This window comes from Astatotilapia calliptera, chromosome 17 (assembly GCF_900246225.1).
Source record: "Astatotilapia calliptera chromosome 17, fAstCal1.2, whole genome shotgun sequence".
Taxonomy (NCBI): Eukaryota; Metazoa; Chordata; class Actinopteri; order Cichliformes; family Cichlidae; genus Astatotilapia; species Astatotilapia calliptera.
Window position 1 is genome coordinate 24051126 of NC_039318.1, and position 18661 is coordinate 24069786.

At 39.2% G+C, this 18661-nt stretch overlaps 1 protein-coding gene across 4 annotated transcripts in view; it reads right to left on the minus strand.

Annotated features, from left to right (window-relative positions):
• Window positions 1-18406, minus strand: part of chrm2a (cholinergic receptor, muscarinic 2a) — an 84260-nt gene extending 65854 nt beyond the window's left edge. Inside the window, exon 1 of one of the 4 annotated variants that reach the window (XM_026146103.1) lies at window positions 18002-18406. The gene's annotated coding sequence lies outside the window, so the exon portion shown is untranslated. The other 3 variants (XM_026146101.1, XM_026146104.1, XM_026146105.1) reach the window with 3 other exon arrangements.
• Between the last annotated feature and the right edge of the window lie 255 nt (window positions 18407-18661).

Sequence of the window (18661 nt, forward strand, 5' to 3'; positions counted from 1 at the left end):
AACTTACTGAAAGACAAAATGACAGACAGTTCAGCTTTACATTATCTTGAATGTAGTCTACACGTTTTGATAATATTGCCTTAAGTATGTGCCTCAGTGTGACAATAGGGTCACTGTAGAGAAGAACAATTCCTCTTTTTGCAGAGAGAAATTGAACATATCATCGTGCAAATTTAAGAATGAATCAAAACTTGATAAAATGTTTGTATTTTAGAAAATATTAGTATATAACTTTTTCATAGGCTGTGAATCATCTCCTAAATCCCTCTGCAAATCATCTTGCAATCCCCCGGGAGGTACCATCCTGCGGTCTGCTCTAGATTAATACTCAGGGATTTCTTTGGAATTGATTATTTAACTTTCTTTAGTATTACGTTTTATCTCCATCCAGCAGAATGGCTTTGCGCTGTCATAGAGGGCTTTGCCAGTGAACTGAAATCCTCAGTGCAGGTGTGGAAAGCAGAGTGGTGAAGGGGCTCCTTCACTTCTGGACTCCGCTGATAACCTTAACATTTGACCACGTATTGTGTGCAGGCAGCTGGTTCTATGAAAGCTTGTGGCGATGCTTTCCTCCAAACAGATTCGCGTTTTTTTTTTTTTTGTTCTCGCACGACTTTGAGTTTTGAAAAGAAGAGCAAACTCTTGAAAGGGAAATAGATGGCGCACAGCTTCAATTGCTGCACAGACCTGATTAATGAGCATTTCTTATCAGCGATCTCCTTATTTTGTTGCTAGGACGGAGGAAGCTTCAGACAAATTGAACCGCTCGTTGTAAATGGTCAGTGAAGTGAATTTCTCAAGAGATACATTTTGCATACCTCCAAGGTGGGGGAGTTTGAAATTAATATTTTAAATACTCAGCAGTTTATATTTCTAAGATTCAAGTTATAACAACAGAGAGTTCTGGCACTCAGATGGCTTTATAATGAATTAGTCAAGCTTGGAAATGAAAACTTCCCCTGTCAGCTGGATGGCGGGCAAACCTGTTTGCACCGCTTCTATGTGAAGAAAAAGATGAAATGCTTGCATGCTGATTTTGTAACTAGGTTATTGGTCACTCACCCCCCTCCCCTTTTGCTTACTCACCCTGTCTCTCTTCTTCCATTTCCTCCTCAACTTCTCAGCCAATCGTTTGTTACTAATTACTGGATGACATTTATTTTTTTAAGAAGGCTATTTTTAACCCAAATAATGTGTTGGTAGAGTTTTTCTCTATTAAAAAAAGGGAACAAGATCTTGCTTTTACTGGATACAAACACAACCACTTGACTACTTCTATACTACTAAGCAAGCCCCTCCGCCCACCCCCACTCCGTCTGTCACCAATTCCTATCTTCACACTGGAACCATTTTCCAGAGCGATTTCAGGGGATAATAGCACTCACAAATCATCCGCTGGGCACAGGAGCCCATAAAACTGATGTGCCTTCACTTCAAAACAATGGAGGGGCCTTATGATGTCATAACTTTAGTAAGTGACAGCCTGGACAGGTGTTTTTTGGCCCCAGAATGGGCAAAGTGCCAATGACAGCCCAGAAAGAGAAAACTTAATCAGCTGCCATGTTGAGAGACAGAAAACCTTTCAAATAAGAAGCCATGATAAATTCTCTGTCATGTTCTCCATACTAAACAAACTGACAGCTTTCACCTTAAAAACCAGCTTTTTTCTTAAAAACTGAAGACTAAACACAGATCTACATGAGAGTTTTGTACTAATAAGAGTTCCTTGGGTTTTGCTTGAAAGTAATAAATTATTCATATGGTCAGGTTAAAGGACACTATAAATCTCTGGAGTTTTTTTAGAAATGTAATTGAGTCGGTCAAATATCAGTGGAACTGACACCCTGATTTGAACACATATTGGAGATTAAATTCAAAATGAATTAACTTTATTTTTCACAGGGAAAATCAGCGTTATACGCATGACACGTTGCCTCCTTTAATTAACTACCGCTGCACTTGTTGACATTCTTTGTAAAGGGTGTATGAGTTAAGCACACCCCCAGTGTGGAAAGATTCAAAAGTCACTTACATGCTAAAAAGAATTATGAATGACTGAGGAGCATGGCCTGATTGAAAATTGATCGAGTTAGCCGTGTTACACCTGGTCTCGTAGCATTTCACATCCTTCATGCACAGTGAGTTTGATGCATTTTTCAATAAGTAGCTCCGTGGCAGCACAACCTTTTCATACTTGTGTTTCTCTGTAGGGAAAAATTGTTTGGATGAAACCATGTTGCCTCCACAGATCCAAGCCATTACTTCAAAGAGACAGGGTGGGGATGATCTTTGCATGACGGATGCAGCTTTCCTAGCTGTGGGTGCTGCAGAACGAGCAGCGTCTCATATCTGGGTTTCAAGTTCCATTGCCCTGCAACTGCTACAAACAAAAAAACTAACTGAAAGTAACTCCTCCTTTTCCAAGATGGATACTTGGTGTTGTTATTATCATTTTCTGGTTTACCAGACCCAGTGTCATTTTGTGGGCAGACACTGGGTCTGGTAAACCAGAAAATGAGGACCAAAAATAAGCTAATTATCCCCATACCTATAAACTATTAGATTCCAGGGTGTTTAAATTGCCAATTTAGAAATGCTCTGATTTGCTCTGACTGCACATCACTAAATGTTCTACTTGCATTTAAATGTACTATACTAGTGCTTATTAAACACATTAAAAATACAGTCTGAGTTTATAAAACAATAGGAAATGTACATATAGTCACCAGCAAACTACAAAACTGCCATTTTTTTTTCATGATTGGATTCTAAATTTTACTCCACTGTTTAAAACAGGCTTTTAATTTACATGTGGTGCCAAATGTGGGTGATTTGCATGCAAAAAGTCCATCAGTTTACAATGGGAGCATGTAATGCAGGTCAGTACAGTTTATGTGCCCTAAACACCTCACGTTCAGGGTATTAAACACAAGATGCCAAAGGTGAGCCCCGAGGAGCAGAACTCAAATAAATCACTGCAGCCATTGCTAAATAATCTAATGGAAGCGTGCCTGCTTTTACAAAGCCGTATGAGGTGAGAGCATTTCTTTTTATCATTGTGCGCAATTTCCACTGCAGTGTTTCCCACAGAGTGAGAATTTACATGGGATTGTGTGTAGCACAGCAACCACCAAATTTCTCACCCCTAAATTCCTGACATTCAAGCAATCAGTAGTTGGGAGAAGTGCTTACCCACACCAAGTGTGACTTAATACACCCACACACACACAGTCACACAAATAAATGACACATTTTTTTTTAATTTATTTGTGAGAGAGGATCTTTTTTTCTTTGTCATTTGGGTACATTTGCAAGCTGCATGTAGAGTGCGCTTAGAAACTGCTGTTGTGAAATAACAGTTTTCTCAGCAATGGCAATTTGTTTTCCTTACTTGCAAAGCTGTATTTATCTAACAAGTGTTGCAGCTGCATTTTTTTTCCCGTCACCCCTGAGTTAGTCTGACAAAACTGATCAATTCAGATTTTTACACAGGCAGTGTAGCGTTTTTTCTTTTCTTTTCTATTATAACTAAAGTCCTTTTACCTCTGTTTTAAGTGAATCTGCAGTGATTGTGTGCTGGGCTCTGACTCAACATCACATTACTGTGCTCATGTAGACACAAAACACTGAAGCTGCCCTGCTAATGTGCCACTAAATTAGAAAGTTTACATTCAAAATTTATCATTTCTTCACCACACTTGCTTAAACCACCTTAAGGTCACTCTGCTTGTTGCTTGTCGAGTTCTACAACCAAATTGAACATTCATTTCAGTGATGTTTGAGAAACCCCTGGTTTAAAAATACACCGTAGACAGGATAAAATCCAAAAATCTGACTTTAACAGCAATACATATTATGCTTGGCTAAATAGTATTGTAACTTGCAGCCAAACCCGGTTTAGTTTTACTTAAAAGCATCACAGTGGGGCTTTACATTAGGATGTCCCTGGGGACAAACCTTTGAAATGGGCCTAATATAGTTTGAAGGTACTTAAATGGATTATACATCAGGCTACAGGAACATGGGTGGGCATAACAGACAGAGTATTGTTGGTGATGGAGGGAAGGCATGCATGGCTGCTCTGCAGGCTCCAGACAGAGTCTGACAGGAGAAACATGGGAATGGCAAACATAGGAAACTCCTTGTGCCTGCCTATGTACATCAGCCGGGGTCACTGGCACACCAATCCTCAGATGTAAATGCAGCTAAGCACAGAAGAAGACAGACAGATGCACACACCTTTCTACTAACAGAGCGCATCGCTGCCTGTCAGACCGGATCGAGGGGGTCAAGGGAGGTCACAGTAGCAAAGCCAGAGCAGTCAAACTGCTGCTGACAACCAGATGGATGAGCCAATACTTAAGGGAGCTGCAGTTCCACTTTCCCATTTATTAACACAATGTACTACTCCAGTTGGACATGCCCCAAAAAGCTACAAGTTTTCAGCTATTTACTGCAAGTTAAAGTTATGTTAACAGCTCATTCAAATATCCCCTGGTGATAAATTTGAATTTCTGTTTTCTCATATCCATAATCTCTTGGCAAAATATCTCATCTCCCAGTTCTCAGTCAAAGCCCCAAATCTATATGTGCTGTTTACTGAGCTTGGTTGGCTCAATATGGCACATTCATTTGTCACCGCTGTGTGTCTTGGAGCAGAATCTGATCCCAGAGTCAACATTAACATGGCTTTTCTGGGGCAACAGCTTCATTATTGAGTCCCGGCATGGTGAACCGCACCATTACTGCTCTGGAGATATAGAGGCCAAACACGGAGAGCAGAGGGGAGATGGAAAGACGAGAGAAGCCGGGATATAGGATAAGCAGAATTATAAAGTAGGGAGAGGGGAATGACGGAGTGTGAGTGAAGGATGCTAGCATGAGGATGGAAGGAGAAAAGAAGTGACCAAATAAATCACCAGCCAACAGGTAATTGGACGAGCTGCACTCCTCTGTTGCATCACTGTGAAAAGTGACACCACAGTTTGAAATTAACTCCGAGGGATTTAGTTCCTTCTGGTATAATTCCAGGAATGGCTGCCATAATGAATCTTTTGGGGAGTAGGAATTATTATCCTAATTTAACTCATATTATGGCACAGCTCTCCAGTGAGTAGAGGCCCCCAACTGAGAGGCTAAAAACATTTGAAATTACCCCTGTATGACCACAACAGGACTGTCCTTGGAAGCTGAGCACTTTCAATGTTTGTCAGGTGAGCAGTTTTTATCACGTGCAAAGTGCGTCTTTGCAGTTGAGAATTAGAATATACAAAGTTAAGTGGTTTCAAGGACAAGAAGATTGAGTCAGACTCAGTATCAACATTTGCACTTCTGAACAGAAGTTGTTTAAGGGCATAATTATGCAGAACACGCACTCACATTCTCACAAAAGTGTAATTTAAAGATAGAATCGCTCTGATACAAGGTTTGGTGTTCACTTATCTACCAAAATAAATGTATTTCCCAATAAGGAGGTTTGTTTGAAAACATAAAACAGTACTGCTGAGGTGCTGTGCTGAGAAAGAATGTCAAGGTCAGATCAGTTATCTATTATGTAGATGATAATAATCAAAGCATAAACGTGCATATCCAGCTTTGAATGCAAGTGCCAACAATGGGACATTACAGGAAGCATGAAAGCAGAGGGGATGACCCATCACAAGAATCCTCAGTAGTTCTCCCATTCTTGACGTCAATGTGCTTGCTATGTTAAATATCACCAAAGCAACCTATGTTTTCTGTTATGTTGATAAGAATCAAGACACTTAGGCCTTTATTGTAACTCACTTATTTGACCTTTTATTCATACTGTACCTGATTCAATATTACCTAGATCTAATTTAAAACTGACTATATGTTAATAATTCTAATTAGGCACCTGGAGAATGGTGCTTTCCTCAAATCAATGCTATGGCCATCTGTGCTTTTAGCAAAGTGGATGACCTTTCCTGTACTTCCCCCACCAATAAACCACTAATCTCATTAGGTTTTTAGAAGACCGCAACAAGTCCTCAGTCCCCCAATGCAAAGTCAGACAGTCAGCACTAATCACCGGAGACATGTGTCGGCCCACAAAATAAAAAAAGACTGAAAAGCTGCCTTGCATAAAAAAAGACGTATGGAAAAAAAGTTTAAAGTACTTCTGAGTATTGAGGCTCGCAGTTTTAAGAGTGATCTGGAAACTGGGAACATTTTTGATCAAATAAAATCTGAACATCAAATGAGAAATGTGAAAGAACAGAAAAGAAAACGTTTAACAGGTACAGAGATAAAGAGACCCGGGACATTTCTTTCGTCATTCCCAGTCAAATAAAAACTTAAAACCCATATTTTTCAGCTTATTAAAAACAATCAACTTTTACTGATACAAGTTGGTTTTACAACTGAATTACTTGAAAGAAATTCTCTAAGATAATGAAAAACATGAAAGTTCCTGCATTAAAACTTTTCTATTAATGCATGCTTTATTGGATTTGGATACTCTGTGTATTTTGCCCTTGTTTATAAAAATAAAAAAGTTAATATGTCCCAAACTGAAGTGGAAAAGGTTTTTACCTAAAACATTCCAAGCATTGAGTTTGAGCTTTTACTACAAAGCTTGATTTTATTCAATGAAAAAACAAGAAGCAGACGCCGCTGTTACTCGTGTCCCATCTTCTATGCTAACTGCTTTCAATTATTAGGTGACTGGGGAATGAGACCTCTCTGTTTTAGCCATGTTGGAGAGTATTGATCGGACAAGGAAACTGTGTAAAATTGTAGAGAAGTGGGATGACCTTGTCTCTTGTATTTCTCTCCTGATCGACAGACAAAGTAGAGACAGCTGCGGAGATGTACCTGCATAGCAATGCTCTCCTTCAATTTGTTCAGCTGTGCAGTGTGATTAACACAGTGAATGCATTAACACCATCTTTAACTTTTGCAAAATACGTGAATTTGAATACGAAAAAAGAAACAAAGACTTAATTGGCACGAGGTCTTTGGAGAGCCACAGAAATTTGTGGAGGTAAAGGACCCTAACTGACCTGCATTTCCAATAACATCTTCAAGCCCAAACATTTCCCAACTACCTAATATGGCCAAGCTAATAATGTTAGTGATGAATGATGACTCACAGATGATTGGACAAATTAAAGGATGAACCACTAATGCAGGATGAGTCATCCAAAAAACATGCTTTTAGAGACATCCAGTGGCTCAATTTTGCACTTCACTGCGGTTATGTAACAAACCACACCCATTGGTGAGTGGCAAGTTTATTGACATGACCTACTTCACTGCAGCCAATTAAGAAAAAAAAAAGCGCTAGAGGTCAAAACTATGACTGCTTTTTAGAAAAAGGTAGGAATTTGCATAGTATAATATTATTAACAATGCTAGCCAAACAATTAGCGTGGATGGCAACGAAAGATAACAACTTGGGAAATCCATTTCGTGTGACCCTAAGTTGTTTTATGATGAGGCATTTCTTTTTTTCTGCTATGACTGGTTTGTTTTTGAGAGGGCTGTCAAAAAGGGCCATCAGAGAGTGTGAACATAGGGGCGAAGGGTGCCTCACACAGTGAATCTATCCTACAGTCTGTTTGTGTTCCTCTGACACAGCGTAGTCTCTGGACTCTGTCAGCAGTCCTGTTCCTGTCAAGTCAAATAACAGCATTTCAGATGGGCTTCTCACTCTGACATAGTGAGCCCACTGAATAATATGCCAGAGAGGTTAAAAATTGGTTGGAAAATGTGCTGAACTTCACCATACATCCACTGATGAATGCAAACAAGAAACCCCCCAAAATTCCACAACACACAAGCACGCACGAGCTTGGAAAACACAAGAAGTGCCCACTTTCCTCCTCGCTGGCATTTCTTCCAAATGTCAAATCGTTCACCTGGAACAAGTTACACAGACCTTCAGGGATCCTCTTTGAGAATGTCAAACTAAACCACGAATCTGTACAAAGCTTTGGATAAAGTACAACGTCCACTGACTTCTTATAGCCAAGCCTGAGGGGAAGTGAACCATCCAGGTCTCGGATGACAGTCACACTGTACTTCATAAATGTACATATAATCTTAGCCTGTGCTTTGTCTTTTAAATAAACCAAGCATGTTTATCCTGTGGAAATATCACATGCCCCTAATTTCCGTGTTTGTGTATATTGGAATAAAAGTGAAAGTGTCCATACTCCAGTTTCCCTGGAGGCACCTCAAAAACAGAAATCTTTTCTGAGAGGAAAAAAAGTCAACATCTGCCAAATGTCATCAAACTCTGTGGTATTTACTACCATTATCTGGGCTTCATCTCACGTTTTCGTTTAAAAAGACAGTGTTGACAGAGTCAATAAATTGAACCGACTGACCACATAAAGGGGAACTACAGTTTGCAAAGCCTCCGGGCATTAAAAGAAACACAGGAAGAACCAGGTTACACCTCAGGCAATAAACAAGTCTTCACTTGCCAAATCACAGGAATAAAACAAGAGGTGACACCGGATGCAATAACATTAACAGACTACTTTTATGACTGGACTTAATAATATTGACCTGGTTAAACGATGCTCCCTTCTTGCTGTGCCAGCCACTACGCTAGCCTCTTTTCCAGTGTGGAGAGAAGAATGTTTACCTTTTGATTTGATCCACAGTATCCAGGGCCACGGCCATGTTCATCTGCTGTGTGTGTACACAGTATTGCGTCTCGTGTGAAGTCATCTGTCTCAGAGGCAGCTCTAATTCAGCTTTGATTTCACACATGGTCTTTTTCTCACAGGGAATTTGAAGACAGAATGTAATTGTTTCATACTCTTTCTGACAATTTGTAAACTGTCTGGAAACGAAATCTATTTTTTTTTCTATAGACACTGAATTGTAACACTTCAAATCCTTTAAGCTATTTCAACTAATGCTTTCTAAAATTAGTGATTTTCAAAGCTCTGAATGCAATATGTCTGGCTTTCGAAGTAAATTTTTTTTCATTGTAGACAGTTATATTTAATTGTGAAATAAGATCTATGCGTGTATGTATGCTGGATGTAGTTTCTATTTTTGTTAGGGATTTAAAATGAACAGACCTGTTAGTTACATTCCTAAAAAAAGCCCAGTTTATTGATAGTTTGTAGATCCAAAATGCAATAAGGAATATTCAAAGAGAAGACTGCTCATTGCTTTTTGTGTCATTACTGATTGCAATTCAAAGTACCCCATTAAAGTATTTTAGGTTTGTTGTTTTAATTACAATAAAGAGCCATTCTGAGTTTAAATACCTACCTTAAAAAAATTGAATTTGATTCTAAAAAAGCAAATTTGTAGCAAAAGCCACATTTTGAGTTTTCTAGCTAAATTTTTAGTCGCAGTGTTGTTACAAAACATTCTCAAAACTCCAATAAGAAAATATATGATCATATTTTAGAATTGCAAACTGAAATGAAGCTTATAGTCGTGCATGCTAATGCTAGCTAGACATGCTTACAACATCAGTGTTCACAGGTATAACAACTGCTGTGTTGTTTTCCATTATAATAAACCAATTAGCAAATTTTATCAAAACTATCACAACATCATGACAAACAGCGATGCTAAACATCATTATGTCTTCTAACGGTTACCTAGACATGAATACCTATCCAATTTCATGGCAGTCTATCCACTAACCATTCAACTTGCACCAAAGTGGTCAAGAAGCTAACAGATGGCATAATCTGTCTGTAGTAAGAACAAGAGAATGGCAGGGAAGAAATGACTGTGATTCATTATTGACGTTGAGTACATGGCGTCTCCAACTGATGATCATTCCTGTTTATCAGCTTCAGGCAGGCCAGTAATTAGGACAGCAATTCCTCCAGGAAGACAGTTTGACTTTTATTGCCTATTCAAATAGAAATCAACCGCCAGCAGCTCATTGACTCGCACTTAATGCTCAGCTACTTCTAATGGATCACACATACTGTTATATAATCTGCTGTATAAATCTACAAAACTCCCAATGGTATAATGAAGGTTATGTGCATCTGTATCTTCTGTTTGGTCATTTTACATCTTTCAAACACTAGGAGCATCGCTTCTCTGCCTCATGTCCCTAAATGATTTTAACCTGCATTTATGTCTGCTGCGAATTTTCCTTCCTATGACCAAACCTTCAAAGGCAAAACAAAGAGCTTTCTTAGACTGTAAGCTCAGCTTTCGTCCCACGAAATACCAAGCACTCCTCCTGTTGGCTAATTGCTTGTTAGTGCTCCTCGCCAACAAGAAGAAAAAGTCACGCAGGGCTACTTCAAAAACATCTGCAGCAGCACAGTGAGATATTAAGGCGCCCTGTCATGTTGGCGCCATTTACAAGAACTTGTGACACCAGCTGAAGCTGTTCCCCCTGCTGCTAAAGTTGCACTGCAAAAAGAAAAAAAAAGAAAGCAATCTAAATTCACTCCTACCTTCTTTCTTTGTTTTTGTCCACATCACAGAGCTCTCTTGGTAATGCCATTCTGTGAATAGGCCCTAATTGTGTGTAAAAGCATATGCTATAGGTCAGAGGGAAAGCTAGATTCCACCTTTTTAGTCTAATGTGTCTTACAATCTCCAGTCATAGAGGAATTTGGCCTGTGGGCAATTACAATAACGCCTCCCTGCCAAGGTCAGATGTGAGCAGACAGGAATACCAAATCTGAATGTTTTATGGAGGAAATGACAATGGCTGAGCCAGATAATAAAGCTGGTTGGAATTATCTGGTACTGAGGCTCAGAGTAATTAAGAGCAAAGAATGGCTGCCTTGCATTATTGCTGGGTGAGTGGCAAGACTGGAGAACACCTGAGGCTTTTGGAAGTGCACCACATTCAAAGGAATCTCCAGAGGTTTAGAGGGTAGTACTTACGACTGCTGCTGTCGCATTTCAACTGCTGTTCAGGTTCTGTTATTCAGGAATGCAACACAGACCAATGCTGCTAGGGTAAAAGGGCTAACGTTATGAAGATGCACCACCGGGACATTTTGCATCCAGTTTGATTTAAGATAAGATGTTGATAATGTTAATTTTTGAAAAAAGAGTAAGGACATTTTACAATGTTTGAAAAGTGTACTTTACTATTTAGTCCTCTAAAGTGTGGCCGTATCTTATTTCTATTTTCTGCCCAAAATTCAGTACTACCAATGGTGACCTGTTTTGGTCAAAAGTCCACCTGAAGAGTTTTTTTGTTGTATATATTAGTATATTTCATCAGGAGAGTGATTTATTATTTCCATATGGCTCCAGTTAATGTGTCATGGTATCAGTTATAACATAGTAAAATACATAACAAAATAAGCTAAAAGAAAATTATATTAGAACTGAACTCTACTGAAATCTATCATGAAATTGAACATCTTTCATTTTTTTGGTTTTGCTACCCAAGAGTAAAAACAGGCAGCTATTTTCATTTAAAAAAAGTTGTGTACACAAACTTCAGTCGAAAGAGTTAAAAAAAAATGTCCAACAATAGAAGAGTAAAATAACGCTTTATAAATGAAAATTAATGAATGAACTAAATTGTTTTCACATGCCATGTCCACGAACATGTGCTTTACAAAACAAGGGTTGGGCTCATAGTGGGTGAGGTATTCTAGACAGATATGTCCATGCTTTCCTCTTACCAGCCACCAGCTAAAGCACTTCTAAGAGGGATACCGAGGTCTTCCCACGTTAGCTGAGAGTCTTAAGCCCTTTCTTACGACAGATATGTGCTGTGGCGTCCTGCACCGATTTGTCAGGGAGTTTCTCCACTCGTTAACAAAACCATGAGGTGCTTGAAGTTTTCCAGTCCAGGAAGCAATTCAACCTTTCACAGCTTAGCTCTGTGGCTTCGGGTTTGAAAATGGTAAAACAAAAGTGGATATAATAAAATTTAGAAGGAAAAAAGTTCTTTATTAAAAAAAGAAAAAGAAAATAGAACCTGAAGTTCAAAAAGGGAAAAAAAGAACATAATGATGAGTCAGCTAAATTAAAGGCCAAGCTAAAATGATCTGTCCTAAGTATTCTTAAGAAATGGCCATAAAAACAAAATTCCCAGAGACTAGGCATTGAGCTGGTAAGTTGGATGCCAGCTACAGAGGATCTGTGAGATGTATTATTTAAAAATCTAAAAAGTATATCTGACATGTCAAGCCAATAAGAAACTTCAAATCAATTTTAGACTAAAAGAAAAACCATGCAACGCCTTTGAAATACAACCCTAAAGTATAATCCAGCTCTTTTGAGAAATCAGGTTGTAGACATTGCTGTTTGATCTTGATCAGGCCTTGAGCTGCAACTTCCTGAGGAACTAGATAAACCAAACCAGACAGCATTGCAATAGTAATGTAAAAAGAACTCTATGCAGTCCTACGAAAAACTTACTAAACCCAATGATTCAGTATATTGTAGAAAAACCTTTAGCAGCAATGCCTTTGTTTTCTTTTAGCAGTCTCTCTGGAATTGTCCCAATCTTTACAGTGTTGTTTCAGTTCATTGATGCTTGCAGGCATTCATTCTTGCACAGCTCTCTTTAGGTCCCACCACAGTATTTCAAAAAAGGCTGGATTTTGAATGAGCCATCACAGCACCTTGATTCTTTTCTTTTACAGTCTTTCTTTTATAGATTTTCTGGTATGCTTGAGATCATGATCCTGTTGCATGACCCATTTTCAGCCAGTCTTTAGATGTGGGACAGAAAGCCTCACATTCAACTCTAGAATACTTAGAGTAATTTAATATACGGAGGTGATCATCGTTGACTCATTGGCTGCAAGTTTTCCAGGTCCTGTGGCTAAAAAGCAAGCCAAAACCATTACCCCTCCACCACCATGCCCGGCAGTATGAGGTGTTTGTGCTGATGCACTGTCTGTTATGGATAAATATCTCCACTTTTGTCTCATCTGTCGAAAGAAGTTTGTCCAAGAAGTCTTTTGTCTTTTATCCTGTCTTCCTTCTCTCACCCCATCCGGTCGCAGCAGATGGCCGCCCCTCCCTGAGCCTGGTTCTGCCGGAGGTTTCTTCCTGTTAAAAGGGAGTTTTTCCTTCCCACTGTCGCCAAAGTGCTTGCTCATAGGGGGTCATATGATTGTTGGGTTTTTCTCTGTATCTATGAAGCGCCTTGAGGCGACTTTTGTTGTGATTTGGCGCTATATAAATAAAATTGAATTGAATTGAATTGAAGTCTTACACTTTTCTTACACCTGGTTGCTAATTCCCCTCTTGATTTCTATCGATGCAGTAAGGGTGTACTTAGTTTTTTGTGCACTTAGACTGTACATGTAGATGTCTGGAAGAGCATGAAGCTTAATAGTCCCTGTTATTACATCATCAAATGTCAATGTGTATGTGTGTAGCAATATTATGTATAAATAATTATCTGTCAAAATTCATTAAATGTTATAAAGTGTTAAAAAGTTTCTGGTTTGTCAGACACATTCTGAATCGCGACATAAGAGAACAGACTACATCATAGCGAACTGCTGAACTAATTTCGTAGCATAGATTTTATAAGCAATTACAGTGAGACTGGATCCATTTGAATGTTGATGAAATACGCTGACCAACTGCTGTACGTAGTGCTTAGTCCATTGATTCCAAGTCTTTTGTTACAAATGCAATTACACTGGTTTGTTTCGTCTAACTCTCTCTGTCTGCTTGATAATGACCTTAAGGAGGAATCTCCCTCCTCTCATGCTGTCCAATCAATGCCACTTCGTGCAGTGGTTTAGAGCCACTTCATATTGCAAAGCTCTGCAGTCGCTCATCATCTGAGAAGCAGTCCAACTAAATGGTACATTGGTCATTTGTTCCACTGGCCGAATCAGCTTCAACGTATGAAAATCTGCACGCTCTGACTGAGGATATGCATATTTAGGCTTGTGAAACGACGTTTATATATGTATGAGTCAATGACATCCTCATCCGTCACTCTTTTCATTCGCATAACCTCATATCCCTGCATATATATCTGTACTTGTATACAACATGCTCACTGTTATGTAAAACCCCTTCATCTCTTTTCATCTCTTTCAGAAAAATTCCACAGATCAGTTGAGCCCATTCTTTTGCTTCTGCTCAATTGCTTCCTTCAACACCAAGCCGATGCCACACGGACTTTCCGGCTCATCCACATGGAGCAAAAATAACATTCTAACTGCATAAAAAATAAAATAAATAAGTGTGTAATGACAACAAAAAGACAGCGATTAGAGCAGGAGCTCAGTGCAAATAGAGGACCCTACTGCGGCTGAAAGCGTGATAATTAGACATTCCTTTCTGTGTGTGCCAAATACACAGATTCACTAATGTGCACTGTGCAGCCTCTCTACAACTGAGAAGCTTATGTCCATGCAAAGAGGCACCCCACTGGCTAAATTTAACTATTTACAAAAGCAACCTTGTCTGTAACACTGTTTCCAACACTGCCAAAAGCACAGATTTAGCAATATGTGTGCAATGTGCCTTCACTGAAGGTAGCAGCGTTGACATGAGCCTCCTCCTTCAATCGCTTCGCTCTCCGTCCTTCGTGTGAATGTGACCGAGAAAGACTGATTCATTCCATTTCATTTGAGTGTACGTGCATGCATGTCTCACTGTTATGAAGCACGGTTTTGGTTAAAATCGTCATGATTTCAACGTGAAAGACATCAAACAAGAATGAGAGCTTTCATTAGCATGTTTTGTACACATCAGGAATAAAGATCACTTTTAAACACAAAAGCAAAGCAAAAGGTGATGATTCTTAAATCCCAGAAATACACTTAATCTATTAAATATTTGTCACTTTACTCTCATCTGCATCAACAACAAAGACACCAATATTCATGCAGAACTGCAGGGTGATATGTAAATCAATGCATGTCATCATTTACTACATCAGTCAAGCTCATGGACACCAGATGCTGACACTCTGTCATCTGCATATTTCATGGAATAGCAGTAGGGTTAAAGAAAAGGGTTTAAATTAAGGCAAGCTACACATCTGATCTTAGTAGACCTCAGCAAGCTTCATGAAATTATAAATAACTTAAAAAAAATCTAATAGATCAAAAATGAATAACTCACAGTTCATGTAAATCTCACCTATCAGCATCATGGTATCAGACATGGTCTTAAGTGGAAATGGACAGCAACTAGTTGCTGAAAGTTACAACGAATACTTGCTTAGAGAAAAATTTTCATTGCTACAGAACGGAAGGAACAAAGGGACACAATAAAAGCCTTGGGAACTTAAAAAGTGGTTGGAGTTGTGAAAAAGACGTGGGTAGCACAGTGAAACAGTCGCACTTTATACAGCTACAACAGTTAAGCTACACTTTACCAAGTGTACACAAATATCACCTTTTATAATGCTATTATGTAATAAATATGACTGATCCAGGTTTGGATTTGATTTTCAGTGATTATTATCTTTTGCATTTGTGTTTTTAGAAGTCCTGTGAATCTGTTGAGTGATTTTTCTACACCTAATGGAATTTATTTTTTGCCTTTAGTTGCTTTTTCCCCATAAAAACATAATAAGTAGACAACAACTTTATCTGCACATTCACATACAGCAATATTAAACATTTTCAGGAAAAAAAAATCATGTTTTTGTCTCAAGCACAAACCTGTTGACGTTTTTGATATTGGTTTCCTTTTGACTTCATCATGTTTTAAGACTTTTGCCAAATGAACACTATTCGTCACACTGAAAACTGGGCTAGTTCCCCTGTAGTGCAATTCCAAAGATGAAAACGGCGCGAAACGGATTCCACACCAAATGGAAATCCTTTTTTTCTGGCAAGAAACTAAATCAAATGTCACATTAATTAATAATGATTTTACAAGAACAAAACCAGCATCGTGTTAACGTTCCGCGTGGATAGGAGGTACTAAGGCAACACCACGTCTTTGTTGTTTACTCGTCAGCTCTTTAAACAAAGCCAGTTACAGTCAGGAATCAAAACGTAATCAAGGTCAAGCCACAGCAGTTAACTGTACAACACAATGCTGAAAATATCAGATATCAGCACAGATGTTGGTGAACTGCATCAGACTAAATATTTAAGAAAAAAAGAAACGAATACGCACAAGCAAAATGTACTTAGCCTTATTATAAAGTCCTTAAAATCAAGGTAAGAGGAACACAGAGAGACCATATGTTTCCTCTTCTCTTAGTCAGAATTAGCCGCCAGTCTTGGCGAAACCTGATTTTCTCCCCACTGTAACAACTGAGGGAACCCCCCCCCCACACACACACACACACACCTGCCCCAATTCCAAGAAAACCTCTTCTCCCTCTTCTCTGGCTGTAACTTTTCAGTGAAGTTAAATGACCCTAAACTACAACCTAATCTCCAATCATCACAGCGAACCACAGGGCTCGTCCAACTGCGATGATTAATCTAGCCGAACGATACAGTAGGAGTAGAGTGCATTTTGTTGTTGTTGTTTGTTAGTTTTTGTTGGGGTTTTTTGGTCTCCTTTCCAGTCACACGACTGTGACTGCGGTTAATTTTGCTGTCGTGCAGATTAGAAAAAACAATAGATTTTGTAGCCAAACGCTGTTTGATATAAACAAATAAAAAAAAAATCTAAATACTTGAAACAGAAACAGGTTTACCTTTGAGCCCCCCGTTCGATTTAGTGGCAAAAGCCTCTCTATCTGTCGTTAAACATGACTGGAAGATCCAATCTAGAAGTAAAACATCTCAACTATAAGACCCGTGGTTATAAAATCCGACAGAAACACGCAGTCTCAAATCTGTTCTGTTGCGTTGCGCTTTTACGCACCTCTGGTGCGGCTTCGACGCCAAATCGTCTCTTAATCTCATTGTAAAAGGTGGCGGTAGATCTCAGTGCAAATATGAAAAAAAAAAGATTTTTTTTTATTGCGATGGCTGTTGAAAACACGGGGAATGTGAACATGTGGCGAAAAAGCTTGCTGAAATCAAGAATGGTTTTATCGAATTAATGAGACGAGAGAAAACCGCTTTTGGACAATTATAGACTTTCACAGATCTGTATACATAAGCTTTCAGCACGTTGGAATTGTCAAAAGGCGAGTTTTCTCACCATTGGGAATTATTTGCGTCCTACTGCAGAAATTAGACCAGCAATTTTATCCAGACTTGAAAGAAACGATGCGGAGCGCTTTTATCCAAGTCACACTGGAGTCCTTTAAGCACACGTTATGGTTCCAGTAAGTCAATTGGCTCTTCCTTTTAGAAACGATCCACAAACAGATTGCTGGAATTAGTAATGTCCGGTGAAATGAGGCTTTAACGTCTTGAATACTTGATCAAAAAAAAAAAAAAAAAAAATGCGCGCAATGGTCGCGTGATCGTTTAATACTGACAAAATTAATAAGGTATAGCGGTCCATGACTCTGAAATTGTTTCCGCTTCTGGGGTTGTCAAAAAAAGTATATCAGAACCACAAAGTTCCCCTTGCTCCATCTAAGATGCGCAAAGACACCGATGTTGGCACAGGGAGCTGTTGAAATGTCTTTGTGTTCATTGCGCATAGCTTCCAAAGCAGTAGATATTAGACGGGCTCTTTCTAGTTCGAATATAAGGTGTAAAAATATTTTTCAATAGTCACCGAGGATCGGGATGTTTTCTCTGAGCTGAATTACGTGAAACAGGAGTTATGTACTTTTGCCACTCCATGAAACCAAAACAGCGCTGAAATGTTTGAAATCAGAATAAACCCCACTCGGAGTAGCACCGTGACAATCGAGTTTCCACATATTGAATGTATATGCAGGTGTTGATGTGGCTGTGTGAGCAACCTGGCGGATATAGATATAGTCCCATACTAAAAGAAAGAAAGAAAGAAAGAAAGAAAGTCCAAGGTTCAACTCCTGACCACAACTAGTTCCTCCTTTCGGACTGTCCTTGAGCAAGACAGCTTAATAAACCCCTTTTACTGAAAGAACAAGCGCTTCTTGTCTGACAGCTTCAGATAAAATATCGAATCCTTTGGTTCCTCTCAGAAATCACAGACTATTGATCATAAAGGGGCCAATATTCAGTCAGCAGCTTACCTGCTTTTATGTTGTCACGCCGGTGGCTTCTTTTTGGTCCGCTTCATCGCATCGCTGTTGCATGTCTGAGGACATGCTTCTGAAGACGGGCTTTGGAGACAAAACGCGCTGCACAGGAGAAAGTGGAGAGGGGGTGGGGGTGCGTGAGCAAGACGGCGAGAGAAAGGGAGAGAGAGCCGTAAGAAGTAGGCTGGCTTCTCTTTGACGGTAACGACAGTCGTTATTTGCCTTTCAGATTTAGGGAAACCAGCCTGAGTTTAGTGCAGCAACACGTGATTTAAAACAGAAATCACCCGCAGCTTGAAAGAGTGCTGTTCGTCGGTACACTAATTAAACCCCATGCCAGGAGAATCACACACGCTTGCCACAGATTTTCCGCGGCAAATCAGCTCATTTAGCCCGTTAGTATATTTTTAACGACATTGGATTTTTTCTTCAGATTATATTTTAATTGGCTGGGGTGTATTAATCACTGTCATTTTGATTGAAAAGACAGAATTTTGCTCGTGGCTTTTCTCTTATATATAGTTCTTCCCATTTTAAAAAAAAAAAGCCTTAGTGAGAGCTTCGCGTAGACTTTTAGATTCAGCACCAAGGAGAGCGAATATAAACGATGATAAATTAAAAAAAGCAAAGCTTGCTCACCTTGCGTCTGCAAAA